Here is a 21,557-nt window from a genome sequence, read left to right as displayed (position 1 = left end):
TGTGTTAGGTATTGTATGTAGTACATGACTTCAAGTATACAGGAGAATGTCCCTGGGTTATATGCAAATACTATGCCACTTCATTTCAGCAACTTGAGCATCTGTGGGTCTTGTATCTTTGATGGTCTGGAAAGAAACTCTCCACAGATATAGAGGGACAACTCTAATTTCATTAGGGCATTATTTTTGCATTATATGAAAGAAGTCTAACTTTATCTTTCTTTAAGTATAATGACAATTTTTTCAACACTACTTAGTTTACTCTTACTTGAGATGTAATAAATGATTGCTGTGCTAGTCTGGATAGGTTAGGATACACTATGGCAATACATTAACTGCAAAATCTCAGTGGTTCCACATGGCAATGCTCTTTCTTCTTACGCATACCAATGTCCTTTGAAGGTAGCATGGGCTCAGCTCAGCACAGCTGCTTGGGAAGCCAGAGTGATGAAGGTCCCACCGTCCTGAGGCTGCTCCAAAGGCAATGTGTGTTTTTCCCGGGCACAGCATTACAATATCGGTGAGGCTGAAGGATTACCAGGTTCTCTGAAGCTCAGCCTGGGAAGGGCTATCCTGGGTCCCTTCTGCTTACATTGCCTTAGCCAAAGCTAGTATGAGGGCCTTGCCTAATGTAGTAAAGACATAGAGAATAGGATGGAATGCATATTTTTCTCCAAATTCAATCTATTCCATTTCTAAAGCTGGAGAGTGAGAATTCGATAGCAAGTTCAGATAGTGCGGAAAAAACTGTTCTCCAAATCTCTTTGATCCTGAGTTTTGAATAGCAAGTAGGGAGAATTCATATAACATGGGGTAATCCAAAAATTGGTTAAATCTATTCAGTGTCTGAATTTAGAAAGCAAGAATTGGAAGAGCAAAGGATACCTGTATTTGGTGAGTGTTGCTTTTTCTGCCAGAGCTATCTATAAAAATAAGTAAATGTATGCAATGAAAACCAAATAGAGTGATTTGCAAATATAATCAACTATGTCCACACTTGAGAAACTCTTTTTATTTAAAAACTTTAATTATGAATTTAAATTTCCAATAGTTTTCAATTCTCTATTTGCAAATTCTTAAATTGTACTTGAACCTGCATCTTTCATTCAATTGATAAAGAACTTTAACTGTACGGCAATATGAAAATTGTTAAACTTCTTTGTGTGTTGGTTGCTTCATCTATAAAATGAGGATAATAATAATATGTCTACATTGGAGGAATGTTGTGCATATTCAATGAGTAAATATATACATATATATGGACTTGGCATATAGTAAGTTCTATTTAAGTATGAGCTATTATAATAGTCTCATAGTTGGTTATTTAAAAAGCTCTAGGTGGAAAATGATAGTTTTCAAAATTAAGCACCCCCTCTTCTCAACTTATACTCTATGCCTGATTGGATTTCCTAGAAGCCGAGCGTGAGACAGGATTCTTGGGTCAGTGGGTTCCAGGAAAATGTGTTCTCAGGTGAAACCTGTCAGAGACTGAGGGCAGCAGGCCAGGGCAGGGGGAAAGCTGTGCAGGTGTGGCCTCAGCTGTGGCCCAACCTCAGCCTAACCCCACAGGGCCTTCTGGCTTGCAAATAGCATCATAGAGTTATGCTACTTTGAAGCAAGAGGGCTGCCTTCAATATCAGTCAGTCATTGCCCTGTATCAGTCAGTCATTGGCTACAGGCTGTATTAGGTGATATAAGTAATATAGAGATGATTTCAAGTATGTGGGAGAATGTGCCTGGGTTATATGCAAATACCATGCCATTTTATAGCAGGAACTTTAGCATCTGTGGATCTTGTATCTTCGAGGGTCTGGAGAGCAATCTCCCACAGAAAGAAAGCAGAATCTTCTGGGCATTTCTGAGCAAGTGGACTTCCTTCAGCTGAGCACAGTCCTCAGGAGAAGGGGACAGGTGCAAAGTGTTGGAAGCCAACACTCACAGCAGTTGGGGGTTGGAGTGCTCTGGCTTCCAGTAGCATTGAAACCAACAGCATTGACTACAGCGAGTTTCTCCATCTTCAGGACACATCCCAGCCTCCCTGGGGGCTGCTAACGCACAGATTGCCATTTCCCACTCCAAGTTTCTGATTCCAGCGGTCTGGGGTAGGGCTTGATAATTTGTTCTTCTAACTACCTAATGCTGTTGGTCCAGCGACCACACTTTGAGAAATGCTGTACTATGTTTTTTCATATATTTAAAAATTCTCACCTCATTTATGGTTTAAAACTTCTAGAACAATTCTGAATAGTTTTTGTAATAGTGAGCCTCACTTTCCTGTCTCTGCCCTTAATAGGAATGTCTCTAATGATTCACCTTTCATACGGGGACTTGTGGTTTACTGGGCAATTCCTTTTGGCAGGTTAAAAAATTCCCTCTGTTTCAAGCTAAAGCCATTTACCAGGAAGAGATGCTAAGTTTTATCAGAGGGTTTTTCCAGTAACTATTGTGATAATCATGTTTTTTTTTCCTATTTATTAAGATCTCAAATATGAAACTTATTTGAAGTCCTGGATTAAACACTGCTTGTTTTCTATAATGTTTTGTTCCTTAAATGTACTGAAAAATTTAATTAATTTTTTTTTTTTTTTAGGATTTGAGGTACAAGTTCATACGTGATAATGACTTACTGTTTTGTTTTCATTATTTCCTCCTTCCGTCCTTTCTTGATATCCTTTTTATCTCTTGGTTTCAAAATTACACTAGCGTCTTAGAATGAGTTGGAAATTCGCCCATTATTCTCCATGCCATGGAGTGTTTTGCAAAACATAAGAATGATCAGTTCCTTGCGTATTTGGTAGAATTTACCTTATAAAACACAGTAGGTTTGGTGTCTCTTCTGGGGTCCAGATACTGCTATGGACTGAATGTTTGTACCCCTCTAAGATCCATTATGTTGAAATCCTAGCCTCAAGGTGGTGGTATTAGGAGGTGGGACCTTTGGGAGGTGATCAGGCCATGAGGGTGGAGCCCTCACGAATGGGATTAGTGCCCTTATCAAATAAGGCAAAAGGAGCTTTTTAACCTCTCCCACCATGTGAGGACAAAGTGAAAAGACACCATCTATGAACCAGGAAGCAGGGCCTCACCAGACGCCAAACCTGCCAGCACCTGGCCCTTGGACTTCCAGCCACTAGAACTGTGGAGAAGAAATTTCTGTTGCTTATAAACAACCAGTTTACGGCATTCTGTTATAGAAGTGCCTAATAGGCTAAGGCAGATGCTATATGGTATTTAGGATTGCTTCTGTATATTTTTAAGACTTTTTGATTTTGGAATAATAATAATTTACAGAAAATTTCCAAACAGAGAAAGTCTCCACATGCCCCTCACCCCACTTCCCCTAATGTTAACATAACTGTGGTCCATTTGTCAAAACTAAGAAATGAGGATTGGTACGATACTATTGACTGAATTACAGGCATTACTTAGATTTTGTCAAATGTTTTACTAATATTCTATTTCTGTGTCAGGTTCCAATCTGGGTACCACATTGCATTTGTTCATCACGTCTCCTTTGTTTTTCCTGGGCTGTGACAGTTTCTTATTCTTTTCTTGTATTGTCTGGCTTTGAACTTTTGAGGAATCCTGGTTAAGTGTTTTGTAAACTGTCACTAAATTTTGCTTGTCTGATGTTTTCTCCTGGTTAGACTGGGCTTATAGGTTTTGGGGAAGAACTCTACAAAAAGGGAATGTCTTTCTCATTTCATCTAATCAATGGATATAGGATATCAACTTAACTTATTGCTGGCGATGTTAATCTTGACATTATGGTTAAGGAAGCACCTGCCAAATTACCACAAGGAAAGTTTCTATTTTTTCATTCTTATACTCAATTCTTTGGAAGCAAGTCACGAAGTCCAGCTCACACTCAAGAATAGGGAAATTAAACCTTACCTTTTTGCATAGGGGATATGAACTTTAAAAAAACATTCTTCTGAAAGGAGACTTGTCTCTTGTAGTTCCATGTTTAATGCTTTCATGTATTCGTTTTTATAAATATGAACTCATACTCATTTTATTGGAATAATCCATTATTATATATTTTGTTGCTCAGAGTATTCCAGCTTTGACCACTGGGCTTTTTCAGGTTGACTTCTGTGTCCTTTTGACATGCCCCCATCTATCATTATTATTATTTAATTTTTTGAGCAGTTTCTTACTTTTGTCACTTCAAGATGTTCCAGGCTTAGTTTGTATTATTCTTACTCCATCTTTAGAATCAGCCATTTCTTTAAGGAGCTTTGGGTTCTTTTATTGGAGAGTGGTATTTGGAAACCAAGATCTGGGCATTAGGTATGCTCATTGCTACCAGGATGTCACTGCTTCTAGGCCCTCTCAGCTGGACGGAGGTATGACGTATATGTGTGTAAATTAATCTACATATATCGACATATCTATAATTAGCTCTGTCCTATTCACTATTTAATTTACAACCTCTTTCTTTGGTAGATGTTTGCAGTCCATATTTTACTGACTGATTAACAGTTTTAATTTTTGGTAACAATTAATAAAATAGAAAGTTGCAGTTTTAATAGAGCTTTTCCAAATGTGGAATTATACAGTCTCTCTGGAGTATACATTATTCATCAATGTCGTTTCTTCTTATATGTTCATTGGATTTACCAAAGGCTTATGTATTTAATCTAATTGTTCCAAATATAGTTTGGTTTTACTGATATAGCCTAATCTTTGTTTTTATATATTTAGAATGTATCTTGCTACTTTTCCGAAACAACCATTACTTCTAGTAATTGTTATATTCCTTGAGATTTTCTACATACATAATTGTGCCATCTAAAGAAAAAGGATTTTTACTTCTTTCTAAACTTCATAATTTTTGTTTCTTTTCATTTGTTTGTTTTAATACACTGGCTAGAACCTCCAGTATAATGTTTAAAAAGAAGTAATGAGAGTAAGCATCTTTGTCTTGACTCCAACATATTGATTAATTTTTGAATATCATAAAAAACTTCTTACTGCAAAACTAAACCTCACTTGGTCATAATGTACTCATTTTATATATGTATATGTATGTGTGTCATAAATATATACACGTACATAGACATATATACACACATACATATACCTGTATACATATACGTATACGTATGTGTGACTACATTATATACATGCACGCATATGTATACTTATGCATCTGTGTGTGTGTGTGTGTGTGTGCGCGTATTTGGATTTAATTTGCCAATATTTTGTTGAAGAACTTTGAGTCGATGTTTATATGGGATATTTGTCTGTAATGTCTTTTGTAACACCACAGTCAGGTTTTGACATCACATTTACTTATCTCATCCATTTGTTATTTCTCAGTCTGGATTCTAAAGCACTCATTGGCCTTGAGCACTGAGGAATTTCTTTGCTGCTTGCCTCCCCAGATGGAGACTTTCAGCTGACTCTGATGTTAGTGTTCAGCTCCGTCATTCCATGTGAGTCCTGAAGTACTCTCTAAGCTCCTACTATGCATCAGGCACTGTTCCTGGGCACTGGATAGGAAGAGCAGAAAAGTTGTCAAAATGAACATCAAACCCAAGCAACCCTCAAGTTTAAATTTCAATATTTTCAAAGGTTCTTGGCCAGAATACTTGGTGCTCCCCTAACTCACGCATTTGGTGTTCTGCTGAACCTTTGTAATCCTTATTCATGTGACCTGTGTTATTCCACATCTCCAGTTCCATTTGAACCTCCAGCTTGGAAACAAGTATGACTTTATGGCCACTCAGGACTGTGTGTATTCACCCCTGTTGCCTGCACCACTTCCACACCTCTTTCATCCCAGGACTCAGTGCTAAGACATTATCCAATCATTATACCTAGAGAGAACGCATACAAGCACTCAGTTGTGTTAGGAAAGGATTTCCCCAACCCTGACAGCTGTGTAATTCATAATGATTTATTGATTGATTTAATAAATATTTATTGAGCACCAACTACATGCTAAATACAATACAAGTATATATTGTATTAGATCCTGTGGAACTGATGATAAGTAAGAAAGAAAATATTCACGTTCTCCTAAAATCTATATCCCATGGGACAAATTGCAGCTTCTAGTACTGCCCAGTGACATGAAGAAAGTACACAGACTGGTTGTGCTGGAGAGTGCTAGGTACTGGGGCCCACATATGTAGATTCTCATGGAAAACCTCTAGGAGATACTTTATTTGAGACCTGAACAATCAAGAGCATATAAAATTACTCAAGTACCCGGGGAGAGATTCCAGATAAAGTGGAAAAGCTTTGATGTGGGAACAAGCATGGCATGCAGGAGGGTGGGAAAGAAGGCCAGTGGGCCAGGGCACAGTGAGCACAGCGGGGTGTCTGTGATGTCAGGACAGTGGAGCAGAGGGTGGGGCCATCACACAGAGCTCCCAGTCAAGGGGTGGGGCTTGGAATGTATTCTGATTGAAAACCACTGGAGAAGATTAAGCAAGGATCTCAGCTGAGCTTCTCCTTAGACATTTTAAAAGATCATTCTGGCCGGGCGCGGTGGCTCACGCCTACAATCCCAGCACTTTGGGAGGCCAAGGCAGGCAGATCATGAGATCAGGAATTCAAGACCAGCCTTCTTGATGAACCCTGTCTCTACAAACATACAAAAAAATTAGCTGAGCATGGTGGCATGCACCTGTAATCCCAGCTACTCGGGAGGCTGAGGCAGAAGAATTGCTTGAACCCAGGAGGTGGAGGTTGCAGTGAGCCAGAATCATTCCACTGAACTCCAGCTTGGGTGACAGAGCAAGACTCTGTTTAAAAAAAAAAAAAAAAAAAAAAAAAAAGATCATTCTGATTACGGTACAGAGTGAATTAAAGGAGAATTCCAGAATTGAAATCAGAGAAACCAGTTAGTAGCAACAATAGCAGTCCAGGTGAGACAGCAACTTGGCTTGGTCTACATTTATTTCAGTGACTATAAAGGTGAACACCCTCTATTTTGGACGTAGAACCAATTGAATCAAATGGTGAATCTACTTGGAGTACGGACAATAGTAAATAATTAAAAATGACTCCTAAGTTGTTAGTTTGAGCAACTACATTGATGGTGGTACCATTTATTGCAATGTGGAAAACTCCAGAAGAAACAGATTTGGTAGTGGTGGGAGGCAGAAATTAGGAGTTCTGCTGTGAAAATGTTAAGTTTTAAGACCGATTAGACACTCAAGTGCATAGCGTATGTCAAGTAGGCAATTATATGCAAAAATCTCGAATTCAGGGGACAAGTCAGAGCTGGGATGTAATTTTGAGTTATCCAGGAAGATAATATTAATTACTAGACTTGGCCTTGCACTCCCAAAGTCTAATCAAAATTGCACTTGAAATTCATTTTGAAAAATGCCTTGCATGGGACTGACATACCATCTCTAACTAGTCCAGCACAGCCGTATTCTCCTCTGATGTTCGAACATTTAACCATTTTTTAATCAGTTTCTTTGATGAGGCCACACTGGCTTGTACTTAGCAGTCATATTGAAGGGAATATACATTTTAAGGCATTATAATCACATCCAGCATAAAAGTGTAATAGACATTTCAAACTAAAGATTTCCAAAACAGATGTCATGGTTTCTTTCTGAAAACTCTATCAAATTTATTTCTACCCAGTAACCCCATCTCACTACAAGGTATCCTTGTTCACCTTGTTGCTCAAACAACCTAAGAATAATTGTCTCTGTGAGAGGTTCACAACATGGTAAGATTGAAGGAGTGAAAGATTTTATTTCCTCTCCCATTTGTTTGGCAAGTGTGGTATCTGGCCTGCAATGTGTGTCCTGATGCCTCCATCCCAGTCATTCACACCCTCGTGCTGTCCTTTCCCACGCTGTACCAGGGTTGGTCTGTAGGACAAAGAGGACATGGAGAGCTGATGGTGTGTTACAAGATTAGATGTGAAAGGCCTGAACTTCCATCTAGGGTTCTTTCTCTTGGATCACCTGCTCTGAGGGAACCTGGCTGCCATGTCTTGAAGACTCCCAGGAGGCTTCATATGGAGAGGCCCACATGAGGAGAAACTGAGACCCCCACCCCACCCCCCACAAAGAAACAGCCAGGAAGAACTGAGGACTGTAGCCACGAGCCCTGTGAGTGTGCCATTTTGGAAATGGATCCTTGGCCCTTCCAGGATGTTCATGATACAGATCTGACTGACAGCCTGACTGCAGCCTCATGGGAGACCCCAAGCCAGAGCCACCCAGCTAAGCCAGGCTTCTGACCCTCAGAAGCTGTGTGAGATCATAAATGCTTGTGGATTTAAACCACTGAGTTTTAGAGCAATTTGCTATGCAGCAATATATAACTAATAGGGCAAGAGCATATGTCCATTCTACGTAAGCTGTGATCTCCAGCTCTGAAGGCGGCGTGATCTCCTTCCTCCTTCTCTCTCCCTCTCCCTCTTCATTAACAGTGAATTCACCACATTTCCACTAGTGCCACTGCTCCACTCTAACAGTACCTCTCTCTACATGCATCCTTTTAAATCTGCAAAAGAGATAAGCGTGTTACCGAGCTTCAGCTGAAAGGCACCACACTTGGGCTAGAAAGCAAACCACTCATCATGTTTACTCACCAGGCTCAATACCTGAGTTGCTTTCTATCCTTTTGATAAAAGGGAGAGTGATAAATGAGTTCTGTTGACTTTTAAAATTAAAGACTATATGGGTTCCTTGAAGTTTTTGGTAATTTCTGAAAATTAGCCCTTTACTTCCAAAAGAAAGCATAGAATACACCAATTGGAAAGGAAATTGGAGATTATTTACTCCAGCGTGCTGATTTCGTTCTTCAGGGAGAACTGCTGTGGTCCACAGTGAGGGAGTCAGAGACCAACATGTCTTCACCAATTCAGTGACAACTTGGATGAGACCTCAGGTGTTTCAATTCAGTGCCTTCACTATACCTCCCTGTGTACTGAGCACCATGGCAATGACCCATTGTCACTCACGACAGAGCTGACACTCCCAGAGCTCACACTCCCAGAGCTCACCATGGGCCAGCACCTTTCTACATTTGTTATATTCACAAATTTCCTCTCTTCTCATAGGCCGGTTAGGTCAGTACTAGTATTATTCCCATTTTCCAGGCAAGATAATGAGATACAGCGAGGTTAAGGGGCTTGCCAGCATTTGCTCTTCGTTATTGGCAAGCCTGGGATTTGAATTCAGGCAGTCTGATTCCAAAGTATGTCTTCCTGTATTTATTTTGTTACCTATGTACTTTCAGATAACTTCCTTTTCTTCTCCACATTCATACTACAGCAATATATTACAATCTATTCTCAAATACTCATCGGCAGTAAAGTCCTGAGTTCAGGCCAACTTTGCACTTCATCATTAATACTATTATATTATTTGAAGTTGGAAACTGCCAAATTTTGCCTCAAACTTTTTTCCAGTGAGAATGAGACATTTATACATTTTTTTATTGCAGGAAAAATAGTAAATGTTATAGAAATACTATTAAAATATCTTATGGGAATTCTTTTTAACTTCTTTCATATAGATGGGAATAGCTCCTGTTTTTTGGTTTTTGATGAGTCCATCTCGAAGTGTGCAGAAATGCTTGTGGAGCCAGATTAATGCCAATTATAAAACACCTCTTAGGGCTGGTTCTTAAGCCACATTACTACACCTTCATCTCCACTTAAAACTCTGCACTCACCCATCGAAACACATTTTCGATACCAAGTGCTAATTATAATATGGTACTAATGGCCTTAAAAGAGGCTGAAATGATGTAAGTAAACTTGCTTCACTTTAAATTCAGGTCCAGGGGGCTCTGAGGCTAGTCTATAAATTCACAAGCCATCTGGACAGGGTGATCATTTTATTTTTACCTTCAGCTCCTTTGTGTCTCATTTAGTAATGAGCTTGGAGATTATTTTTTAATATTGGCTGAAGAACCGTCTAGTTTGTAGTCCAGAGAGAATAAAGATGATTTCAGATTGCCTGAAGAACAGGAGTTAGTGGAAAGAGGCAACTCAGTTTAACTTTTGAACACATGGGAAAGATTAAGCCCTTTCTTTTCAAGAGGACTTGGTGTGGTTCCATGACTCCAGCCTGATAAGCCAGGCTCCCAGGGACTTAAAGATACTGTTGCCTGAATATGCCTTTGAAAGAAAGCTTGGATTGAGTGGAGCTTTTCTTATGGAACTAATGTTTATGGAGAGTATCTCTGAGCCAGGTAACTTGCCAGCCACCAGGGAAACAACCATGAAAACAAACCATTTCCTATATCCTCGAAGAGTTCACAGGGTAATCTCAGAAACTGCCATGGTACTCACTCCCCGGACCTTCCAGGACACTTTCTATAGGCAGGAATCCCAGCTGGGTTTCATATGCATATAAGATGTGGTCCCTGCTCTTAGGCAGCTTACAATCTTGTTGGGGAAATGAGCAAATGCAACCAAGTTAAATCCAACAAGAACTTAATTGTCTACATTGTGTGGAAGTAAAACTGGTCCATTTCATCTTCACACGCATGTATGGGGTATTGAGCACTACATGGCGGACCTATGCAAGGCATTGCAGGGAATTAGAGAGGGGATGCAGCTGCTGCATGCTGGAACAAGGCTGCAAAGGAGTTCTCAGTAAAGCGGAGGTGGGGAGTGGAGGAAGGAGGATGGGCTTTATCTGGGAAATTAGAGAAAGGTTTGCACCAGGCTCAACAGTTGCCTGAAGAGTAATCACAAATAAGCAGGATTTGAGGAAAGGATTAGCTAGTGAGCTAACAAGCCGATTTTCTAATTTGCCAAATTTTGCCTCAAACTTTTTTCCAGTTAGAATAAGACATTTATGTATTTTTTTTTGGCCAGGTGTGGTGGCTCAAGCTTGTAATCCCAACACTTTGGAGGCCAAGGCGGGTGGATCACCTGAGGTCAGGTGTTCGAGACCAGCCTGGCCAACATGGTGAAACCCCATTTCTACCAAAAATACAAAAATTAGCCAGGCATGGTGGCACACACCTGTAATCCTGGCTACTCGGGAGGCGGAGGCAAGAGAATCCCTTGAACCTGGGAAGTGGATGTTGTGATGAACCGAGATCATGCCACTGTACCCCAGTCTGGGTAACAGAGTGAGACCCTGTTTCAGAAAAAAAAAAAAAAGAATGTGACATTTATACATTTTTTATTGCAGGAAAAATAGTAACTGTCTCTGTTCATTTGATAGAAGGGTAATATATCACTTCTCAAATATATCTCTTTAAAATCTCATGTTTATTTATAAAATTGAAAACTGCTATTCTTATGTCCTCAATAGTTTTATATGAGGCATTTCTGTTTTGACATCCTTAAATTATAACATTTGTGTGCATATATCTGCTAACTATAATAATAGCATAACAAAATATCTCCTACTTGTTTACTATAAATCATAATTTCCTTGGAGTTAAGGACCATATTTTATACGTTATCATTTTTAATGGTGCCCTGGTATTAAATATATATCAAATTGAAATGACAATGGAAATAATAAGAATAATGACGATGAAAATAGCAGCTGGTAAATATTAGCCTGAAACAGCTGGATGAGATTATTTCCACTAAAAACTTGAGTAGATATTAACCTCCCTAAAAGTTTGATAGCCTCTAGAGTGACATGTGCAAGTCCAGGAGCAAGCTCCTAGAAGTATTGTTCTTGATAATATTATAAGTTTTTTTGCACGGATGTGAGAATCCACCAAGGGAAGCAGAGTGGGGAACCCAGTGGGGAAGGAAAGGGGTCCAAGGCGTGAGATACGGGAAGCAGGCAGTGGTTCCTTCGGATTCTGTAAGGAGCACTGCGCTAACAAGACTAGACAAGATTAATGATCCCTAAGCAGAGGTTAAGTGTGCCGCTGCAGGCTCTGTCAGAAAAGCTGAGGGTCAGCTGGAGCGGGGATGTTGGAATGCATGTTCCATGCACTCTGATGACACTAAAGGAATTATGGTCGAACATGCAACATTGCTGAGGCCTGTTGACTAGGACCCGGATTATGACCCAGACAATTAGAGTTCAGTAGCTGGGCAAAGGAAGGGAGAACACCAGAAAAGATTCAGAGGAGATAGACTTCAAAATTAACAAAGCGCATTCTTTCTTTGAAATACCTTTAACAAGAACTACATAAATAATGCTATGAATGAGGGGAAGGCATACCATGTTTTTTGGTAGTCACTCATTTTATAGTTTATCCCCTTTTCTTTACTGACCAGTTTGCATGGCTAAACGGTCTGAGTGCTTTTCTGAGTTGAATGAATGGCTGGCTGGCTGAGCAAACCGACAAGTTAGTGTAATTTCTTCCATTGTCTTTACTGAGCACCAGACCATGCCAGTCTGCAGTGCTAGGTTTGGCAAAAAGTAGATTCACAATAAACACAGTTATATCACTATTCATATTTATCACTATTAATTTGTTAATACATGAGTTTGTAACTTATACTACTACAAGTATGTTTACTGTGAAGCATTTTGAAAATGAATAAAAGTAAAACATAAATAAAAGCAGAAAGGAAAAGAAATACAAATTCTCTATAATCCATCAGCCCAGAGATATCACTGCTCCTACTTGGAGGATCTTTTTGTAGGCATGTGTGTGTCTTTTCTCTTTCTTTGATAAAAAACACATAAAACAGATTTCAGGTTATATTATTTATTTATTTATTTTGAGATGTAGTCTTGCTCGTCACCCAGGCTGGAGTGCAGTGGTGCGATCTTGGCTCACTGCAAGCTCCACCTCCCAGGTTCACGCCATTCTCCTGCCTCAGCCTCCCGAGTAGCTGGGTCTACAGGTGCCCGCCACCACGCCCAGCTAATTTTTTGTATTTTTAGTAGAGATGAGGTTTCACCTTGTTAACCAGGATGGTCTCGATCTCCCGACCTCGTGATCTGCCCACCTCAGCCTCCCAAACTGCTGGGATTACAGGCATGAGCCACCACGCCAGACGTAGGTTATATTATTTATTTAGATGGCTTCAAAATCTGCTCTTATAGTCTTACTTTATAAATTCTGTTTTAGAATCTTGTCAGGTTCAGCAGAACAACTGCCATCCCAAGAAAAATAGAGAATTGACCTCTCAGGGACTCAAGACAAACGTTTTGAGAAGTAAAGGCCTAGAGTCCCAGGGAGGCGGGAAGAGCCAAATAAAATACTAGATTTAGGGAAAGAGTTTTCTTGTTAAATGAAAAGTGTTTTCTTTGCTAAGAATGGTCCTACTTCCTTACCTATTTGGGTTTTCCCATTTCCTCTGGGCTTAGCTTAAATTCTATCATCTCAGAGAAAACTTAGCAGACAAGTCATTTCTGAATTGAGTTCTCTCCTTTAAACTCATAGCGCCGTGCCCAGCAGGCAGCTCAGCAGATCTCATCCATGTTTACTGGTGAAGAAGAGGGAAGGCACTGAAATTGATGTCTGCTGTCGTTGGAGGCTGCACTGCCTATTTCACATATGCTTGCTGTGGCCTGAATCTTTTTGTTCCCCGAAAATTTACATGTTGAAACCTAATCCCCAATGTGATGGTTTTCAGAGGTGGGGTTTCCTGAGGGAAGTGATTAGGTCATAATCGGGGAGCCTTCAGGAATGGGATAAGTGCCCTTATCCAACAGGCTCAAGGAAGCTCCTCTGTCCTTCAGCCACGTGAGGATGCAGTGAGAAGGTGCAGTCTATGGTGCAGCCAACGGACCCTTGCCAGACACTGAAACTGCTGGAGCCTCGACCTTAGACTTCTCAGCCTCCAGAACTGTAAAAAATATATTTCTGTTGTCCACCCAGTTTATGGCATTTTGTTCCAGCAAACTGAGCAGACTAAGACAACCCTAATGATATATCTGTGGAAAATATTTCATAAATAGGAAAATGAAAATTTAGCAATTATATCAGGAAGTAGCTACATTTTTTGTGCCTTCTCTTAACTGGACAAATCACTTATTCAAATAAATTATTTGATTGTTATCCCTTGTATTATCGTTTTTCAATGGAATCCTTATGCCAATTCTTATCTTCTCGTGTCTCATGCCTTTGTGTCAATTTCACCATGAGCTGTTTGAGGGGAAGGTCCACATCTAATTCCCATCTGCATTGCCCCTAATGGATTGAAAAGAAATGGTAGGTGTGACTATCAGGCTGCAGTTCAGGTGTTCCAATTATCCTTTCATGTTGTATAACAAGTTGGCCTTTGAGTTTCTGCCTAGCTGTCGGAAAACATAACTTCATCATCCTAGGAGTTCCTTTCTTTCTTGATAGTCCCACCTCTTGGGTATAGGTCACAATTTTAGGATCTTAAGAGGTGATAAATATCGGCTGCTCCTCTGGTCTTTCTCCGTATGGCAGAAATCGCCATTGTCCTTATCTGCATGGTGCCTATGGTGCCCTTAGATTTGGTGGCCAGGGCTGGATACGAAACTTGCAGAGCCCTATGCAAAATAAAAAGTGGGCCCCTTGTTCAAAAAGCAGAAAACATGGGGCCACTAAGGGTCCTAAAATATAAAGCTTCTTTCTTCTGGTGTCTCCCTTTCATCCTGTTGTGGTGTTTTTTATTTGCCATTCAATATCTTTCTAAGTAAAGAAAAATAAAAAATCTAAACAAATAGTGTGCATTCTACCACTCATCTTTATATTGCGCAATACCAGTTTTAAATATAAACATAATAGCATTTAATTTGTATGTAGAATCACCAAAATTATACAATATGTATTTTGTAGTTTGTAGGTGCGTATATATTTGGTTCTTATCAAAACAGTGAAAGCTCCACACAAAACTCACTCAAATGTTTTTATATCACTCTTGATGCATCCACCTCTACCAATATCCTCTCCTTTTGGCTTACTGGAGGAAGAAGGAAAGGAAGTGTGCGTTGCCTCATTTTTCCCTTTACTTGTATGTCATTATTTTCTGTAAAAGTGGATGTCAGGGAAGTAATCTGAGTAAGAAAGGAAATAATTGGGTTCTTTAGTTGTTTGTGTTTCTTAGTACACTATTGCCTCTTTTTTTGTTTTTAAAACAAACTCTGGTTCAGTCAGAAAGTATAATCCCAGCACTTTGGGAGGCCGAGGCGGGCGGATCACAAGGTCAGGAGATCGAGACCATCCTGGTTAACACGGTGAAACCCCGTCTCTACTAAAAATACAAAAAAATTAGCCGGGCGTGGTGGCGGGCGCCTGTAGTCCCAGCTACTTGGGAGGCTGAGGCAGGAGAATGGCATGAACCCGGGACGTGGAGCTTGCAGTGAGCCAAGATCGCACCACTGCACTCCAGCCTGGGTGAAAGAGCGAGACTCCGTCTCAAAAAAAAAGAAAGTATGATATCTCTGGGCCACAGGCCTCCTGCTGACTCAGCAGTGGACCTAACAGGCTTACCTGGTATCACCTTGAGTCTCCCTGACCTCCCAGGCATTGTGGAGTCCCCAGCATTCTGTCTTTATGGGGCATTATGGGCTCTGTATGTAAATTGGTGGCCAGGAAGCACCTTGTGGACAGGCACATGGTGGGTATCATTGTGGGACAGGCACATCTCCACTGTCCCATCAGATTTTACTTACAAAGCACAAATTCAAAGATAAAAACATTAAGAGTTCCAAGATGGCACCACTGGAGCATCAGCCAAGCGTGGCCCCTTCCAAGTACAGAGCTCGTGTGACTGCACAGACCACACGCCCTCCGAGCTGGCCCTGCCAGCAGCTTTCTGCCATGCTAGGGTATAGAAATTTTTGTGAAACCTCCCTTGATCCTGTCTTGCCCTGGGTAAGCTGTGCTGGCAGAAACAGCATCAGAATGCCCCTGCTCTGGGATCCACAGATGTCTCTTTTTTTCTCCCTATGGTGGCCATGAGAAAGGCCTCTCAGACAGAGTGATTGACCGGGGGCTTTGCTGCTGCTATAGTTGGAGACCCTGCAGCCCTGCCTCCCATGGGCAGCTCCTGGGCAATGATGCAGCAGGAATACCGCAGGAGACCTGCTCCTGGGGACTTGAGATTCACTGACACTGTCACCAGGCACTGTGGCCTCCTTGTGCCAAGAAGAGTCACCAGATGGCAGGGAGAATTGACCTGGACCAGCAGGATAGGGTAGGATTGTTTTTATACATTGTGAGCAGGGAGGAAACTTAGACCCATGTAACTGTGAGCAGACATGCGCAGCAACTCTAAATGAAGATGGGTGTGATGGCTAAGGGCTCAACGTTTTGGGTGGCACTGATAGGCAGGTAAGCCAATGAGACCTTGTGAGCTGAGAGCTGAGTGGGAGAGGAATTTGGAATGAATAGAGAAGGGCGAGGAGGAGTCCCAGTGTGGAGTTGAGACCACCTGCAGTGACAGAGGCTGGAGTTTGTCCCACTCACCTCCCTCTTCCTAGTTTGCCCTCAGAGGCCTTCCTCTTCTGAGTCCCTATTTGATCCTCCTTTTCTTATCTCTGGATAAGGGGCATGGCCAAGACACCTGTGGCAAGCCCCAGGAGATGGTTTGGCTGTGTCCCCACCCAAATCTCATGTCGAATTGTAATTTCCAGTGTTGGAGGAGGGGCCTGGTGGGAGGTGATTGGATCATGGGGGTGGATTTCCCTCTTACTGTTCTCATGCTAGTGAATGAGTTCTCTTGAGATCAGGTTGTTTAAAAAACGTGTAGCAACTCCCCCTTCTCTCTCTCTTTCTCTCTCTCTCCTGTCACCACGTGCAGAAGGCACTTGCCTCCCCTTTGCCTTCCACCATGACTGTAAGTTTCCTGAGGCCTCCCCAGCCATGCCCTCTGTATAGCCTGCAGAACCGTGAGTCAATTAAACCTCTTTTCTTTATAAACTACCCAGTCTCAGGTAGATCTTTATAGCAATGTAAGAATGGACAAATACGCCCTGCTAGCTCCAAAGTCCAAGACCCAGTAGGAGGAACGGGTAGGCTCATTAGCACTTCGGCCGCTAAACCTTCCTTTAAACTTTCCATCTTGGAGGTTGACCCTGGATGCTAGTCTGTGAGGAAGAAAGAAAGGGAAAATGGTCCCCTCTCTGAAATCCAAAACAATTTTGCTGAGTGTGGTGCTCTGAGAGCCTGTGGAGGGCACTGGCGAGATGGGCCCCTCCACTTTCTGCCTGACCTTCACAATTAGGCTCAGCACCTAGTGGGCCAGTCTGGGGCTCTGCACACTGGGGTGCCCCCCAAGACATCTTTCAGAAACAGGTATTCAACCTGCTTTGTCTTGAGTAACAGTGGTGCCCCAAGTGTCAGATCCTCCCACAGGAAAGGATTATGTTTATTTACATTCTGGCCTTGAAATTCTCTGGCTGCAGTTGTGTTGTGGAAGAAGTTTTTGCTGTACCTCACTCAGTCACCTCCTCCTTCCTCACTGGAGTTCTGTTCTTTTTGGGTTTCACTTGTTGGGATGACATAGCCTCTTGTTCAGAAGATTAAAACTGCAGATAAGTAAATGAGGTGTATTTGTATCTACCTTTTTCTTCCTTTCTACCTTCTCCTGTCTCCATCTAAGCTACAGCCTTCATTGCCCACACCCTCAGAGCTGTCTGATGACACCTTCCATTCCTGTAATTTCAAGTACTGTCTCTATGTCTCATGCTCAGCAGTGTCTAAATATGGGCAATATGTCCTGCACCTTATAAAACCCTTGCTCGGCCTCATCCTATTCCAGCTACTACCCTTGTGCTTACCTTCCCTTCATGTTCAAACCTCTAAAAGCATTGTCCACACTCCCTTCTCTCTCTCACTCTACATACACATGCAGGCACATAGACACACACACACACACACACACACACACAAATAAGTAAACCATATATATGTAACACAAAAGGTTCAAATGGTGCACAGGAATCCAGTGAAAAATGAGTGCTTCCCCCAGTATAGGCCACTAGCCACTCAGCTGCCCTCCTAAGTGAAACCACCAATATGAATTTTCTTTGTATATTTCCCAATATATACAAGTATGTATATAGTGTGTGTGTGTGTGTGTGTGTGTGTATATAGTTTCTTTCTATATATACTATATTATATATTGTTTTTATTTTAGGATATGTTTAAGAGAACCTGTTTCATTTCTGTGTGAATAGAACTTCTCCATTCTTTTTCATGACTGCATATTATTCCATTATAGAAATGAGCTACAATATACTTCACAAGTTAAGTATTGAGAGGCATTTCATTTATCTCTAGTCTTGTTTTATTATGATAATACTGCAATTTATCTCAGTGTGTGTGCATTTGTGTGTGTATGTGTGTGCAATTATATATCAAGGATAAATTATGAGGAATAAAGTTGCTGGATCAAAGAATACATGCATATAGAGTTGACGCATATTATCAAGTTGCCAGTTTCTTCTGTTTCTTTTGTTACTGCAATAGAGTAAGTGATTGTTTTCCCTGTACCATTACTAGAAAAGTTCACCTTTTTGAACTTTTGCTAATCTGACAAGCAAAAAATTGTATCATATTTTGTTGTTAATTTGTCTCTTACTATAAATAACATTGAATATCTTTTAAAATGTTTAACAGCCATTTGTGCTTGTGCGAGTGTGTGTGTGCAAGTCTGTGTGTGCACCTGCCTCTCTTGTTCTTTGCCCATTTTTATTGAGTTTTTTTACTTTTTTGACTATTTTAAAGTGTCTTTATAGTTTAAGAAAATCAGTACTTTAATTTTCCAATCGTGTATTTTATCTTTTGATTTTGTTTAGTGTGGTTTTGTCCGCAGAAATATTTTTATACGACCTACTTTATCAAACTTTTCTTTATGGTTTCTGTTTCTGTTCCTGTTCTAAACTTTGAGATGTTGTTCTCATTATTTTAATGGATATTTGATCTAATCAGATTTCATCTTGAAAAGATTATTCTAGTTACAGTTTAAAAATTAGATGAGGTGATAACAATTAGAAGGCAATTGTAGAAGTTCATGTGAGTGAAATTAACAGCCAAGCTTATGATGATGGCAGTGAAAGTGGAAAAACAGGGATGAATTCAAGATCCATTTAGGAGGCAAAATAGACAGGCAATAGATTGGATGTGGGAGAAGGTTTTTTTGTTGTTGTTTGAGCAAGTATTTCGAGGATATCATTTACTGAGCTAATATTACCTTTTGTGTGAGGGATCATGAGTGTGGTGTAACACACATTATCTTCAGGTGGATTTGAGATTTCCTAAGGGAGCCATTGAGTGCAACATCTCAGACTGTGTACCAGGGGACGCATGCATGAGGAGTGGTGAAGTAGTCACGGGTATTTGATGGCGTGGGCCCAAGATGAGATTTCTTATGAAGACAACACGAAGAGAGCTGGGAGCCAGGAAGGCCTTTGAAGAAGTCCAGCCTTTCCTTGCTGAGTGTAAGAAGGTGATGCCGCTGAAGGCATGGCTCGTGAGCAAGCCCTGGATGCTGCCTGGCTTCTGGATGCATGAGACGGGATGGACCTCGAGCAGAGGGGGGCTGCGGGGTCACTGGGCCCCCTGGGCGCAGGCGAGTATCTGCGAGGGTCACTGCGGAGAATTCACTGGGCTGGGCTGCTTTGTCTACCAGGGAACTCTGGGACCCCCATATTTTGCTTTGTATGGTTTTCTTTCTGCCTTTGTTACCATTTCCACATTATGAGAGGAGATTCAAGAAACAGATTACTCTAACTGTGCCCCAACATTGACACCAAGTGTTTTCTCTCCACGTTGACTCATTAGTGATGCAAAAAGATTTCTTCAAGAGAAATATGCTACATTCTTTCCAGGCAAGATGGCAGAATAGATTAAAGAAACCACATTTGTACCCCAAAATCAGGAGATGAAAAACATGGGAAAAGGGTTTTTCAGCAGTTCTACCTAAATGCCTGTTACCATCTGCCGTATTATTAGTGCGGTGTCATAGAAACAGCTTGGATTTTAAAAGTATATGGACCTTGGTTCAAATCCCAGCACTGTCTCCTGCTGCAGCTGTGGCTCTGAACGAATGGCTTAACCTTTTTAAACTTCAGTTTTCTCATCTACGAGGTGAGGATAATTGTGTTATTTCCCAGAATTGAATCAAATGAGATGGCACGGACGAGGGCCAGGCAGAGGCTCTGTCACACAGCAGGTGCTTAATGATCTCTGGTGAGTCCCTTTCTTCTCCATCCACAGCCCGGATCTTTAGCAAGCTCATTCAGTTCTGTGCAAGTATAGTGCGTTTTTCCTCCTGTTGAAAGAAAAAAAAAACAAAACAGCAAAATCCTCTGAATTTCATTCTAAGCAACAAAGGATTTCTCAGGTAAAAAGGTCCATTTGTATTCTAACTAACATTGCCACTGGCTTCTGGGTAACTGTAGTTGGTGAACAAAATAGTTACAGAGATGGTAGAGGACAGGATCCGTGGTCTTGAAAATTCATCTGTTCAGAGCAAGAAGACAGCCAGTGAGAAGTGTGGTGGCAAAGGGATATGATGATTAGAGAAAAGTGTAGCCTAATTTTAAGCCTAGAGGCTGGAACTAGGGCTTCTTATGGCATTACTGTCAATGTATTCATCTTTTGAGAGGCTTAAAAAAATCCCTTGTTGACATCCCCTAAGCCACCCCATACAGGAAAGATTGTGACATTTCTGAACCAAAGACTAATTTATGTACATCTCATTTTAAAGCACCTGGGCACGATATTCCACCTGATGCAAACATTCAAAGCTTACCATGTTTTGAGAGACAAGAGCACACCTGTGTCGACAGTTGGAACTGTCCTGGCACCGGGCCAGTGTGCTCGCACCGTGTCCAAATCTCTGGCACTTGTTTGCTGGTGCATCGGGCTGTACAAGGTATTTGCCTTCTCTGGCCCTCAGAATCCTCACCTTTAAAACGACAATATGATGTGCCCTTTGACCTCTATGATCCTTTGCAGTCTGACAAACTATGACACAAAAGGCCTGGAGATCTTTGTAACTTCACTGGGGCTGATATTGGTATCACAATTCCAGGAAGGACTCCATCTCTCCTATGAGCAAATTTTACACTTTTATTATTTGCATCTGATTGTGCAGCAAAGCATGTATCATTGGTTAATTAATGCTGCCAGCATGGCACTCTGCTAAACGATTGTTTAGCCTGGAGTGGAATAAAATGCTACAATGACCAGTACTGTATCATTATGTAACAGAAAATTAAAAATCTGATAATTTGATTGGAAGTCTCAGGTGAGTTTTTTGTATAAAAATGTTAACCTCAAGTAGCTATAAGCAGGTAAATGTTTTATTCATCCCACTGATATGAAATAAATGCCTGTGATATAAATTATGTATAATTAATGCTCCTGGGATAAAAAATGTATGCTAATAGGTTGTCAGTTAATTAAGAAAGGAATATGAAGTAAACAAAGGTGATTATAATTTATCTTGGGACTATAAACAGAAATCGTGCCTTAAATAATATCTTTGAAAAAATACATTATACAGCAAATCCTTCATTTTTCTCCAGAGCGGCCGCCTGATGGTATAGAGCAAGGGTTCAGTGGAGATGTTCAACGCGGAAGCAGCTCAGGAGAGCAGAGCAGGCTGCAGGCTTACCAACAACAGCTCAGCTGAGGTGGTCTCGTATGAGCAGTCCTGTTCTCCTCAGGAACATTTTCTGAAATATACAGTTTTTTGGAAGCTA

At 40.9% G+C, this 21,557-nt stretch overlaps 1 long non-coding RNA gene across 1 annotated transcript in view; it reads left to right on the top strand.

Moving 5' to 3' along the window:
- LOC131381031 (uncharacterized) overlaps positions 1 to 3,732 on the top strand; it is a 54,922-nt gene extending 51,190 nt beyond the window's left edge. Inside the window, exon 3 of the long non-coding RNA XR_009209444.1 lies at positions 1,808 to 3,732. This is a non-coding gene — a long non-coding RNA (uncharacterized LOC131381031). The remainder of the gene's footprint in view (positions 1 to 1,807) is intronic.
- Positions 3,733 to 21,557: the final 17,825 nt, after the last annotated feature.

The sequence above is a fragment of the Hylobates moloch genome, unplaced genomic scaffold (assembly GCF_009828535.3).
Source record: "Hylobates moloch isolate HMO894 unplaced genomic scaffold, HMol_V3 SCAFFOLD_13, whole genome shotgun sequence".
Lineage (NCBI taxonomy): Eukaryota > Metazoa > Chordata > Mammalia > Primates > Hylobatidae > Hylobates > Hylobates moloch.
Note: the sequence above shows the minus strand (reverse complement) of the source record. Positions and strands in the feature narration are given on the sequence as shown.